The sequence below is a fragment of the Tupaia chinensis genome, unplaced genomic scaffold (genome assembly GCF_000334495.1).
Source record: "Tupaia chinensis unplaced genomic scaffold, TupChi_1.0 Scaffold000597_1, whole genome shotgun sequence".
NCBI lineage: Eukaryota > Metazoa > Chordata > Mammalia > Scandentia > Tupaiidae > Tupaia > Tupaia belangeri.
Window position 1 is genome coordinate 2,876,653 of NW_006160114.1, and position 1,114 is coordinate 2,877,766.

Consider the following 1,114-nt stretch of genomic DNA (forward strand, 5'->3'; position numbering starts at 1 on the left):
AAAAAAAAAAGAGAAGAGGATAGAGAAAGATAGCAAGTGAACAATAGAGGGGATGTTAGTGAGAAACAGATATGGTTTATTATCTGTTGAAGATGACGTGTATAGTATTCTCAACTGGACTGGTCTGGGAAGTATTTCATGATGGGTGAAGTCTTTTAACAAGCAAAATGAGAAATAGTGATTGACTGTTTTAAAAAATTATAATAATAATAATTATTGGGAAATGCATGGAAAAGACTTTGAATGATAAAGCGGGGAGATCGATGCCTCTGTATTGACTGACATGCATGGCATTCCCTTTTGAAAAAGCAATGGAAGTCAATGTAAAGTTATATGTAATCCAATGTAATATAAAGAAGATTATGATAATAATAAAAAAAAAAATCACCTGGGCTCTGATTTGTCCTGATGGCAGTGATCTTTCTTTCTTTCTACTTTTTAGAGAGATATTTTTGCTATAGGGTACATGGACCTACTGGAGATACAGAGAGAAAGTGAGAAATTATCCTCCAGGAGGATGACCATGCTGCTATACCTTCTCCTCCATTATCCTCTTGGGATTTTGGGCACACATGCATATGTACCTGGCATGAATTTTAAGCTCCAGATCCAGGACTCAAGCCATGGTCAGCCATGTGAGAGTTGAGCACTTTAACCACCACTAAACCACTTGCTGGTCCTTGTTTTTATTTTTTTATTTTATTTTATTTTATTTTTTTGCTTTTTTCTTTTTTTAAGGACTTACATTAGATACTTTATTCAGGATTTACTGAATCATACAGGAGAATCGTTTTAGTAGAGCCAGAGTTATTATGATCTTTTTTTTTAAAATGTATTCATTTTCTACATTAATTCACTATACACCATCACAACACACAAATGAATTTTCCATCCAAAATACACTGTGCATTGGCTCAATCAAGCACATCAACATACATGTTCTCAGCAAATAATTTTCCAATTCTTATGTCCTGCATACCTTGCCTTTTGTTTTGCCATCCCTGATTCCCCATCCCTCACCCTCTGCCATGTCCCATCCTTCTCCCACATTGTCCCTGGCATCCACGGTTGCTCTCCATGCCTTCCCCCCCCCCCTTCATACATGATGCACAAG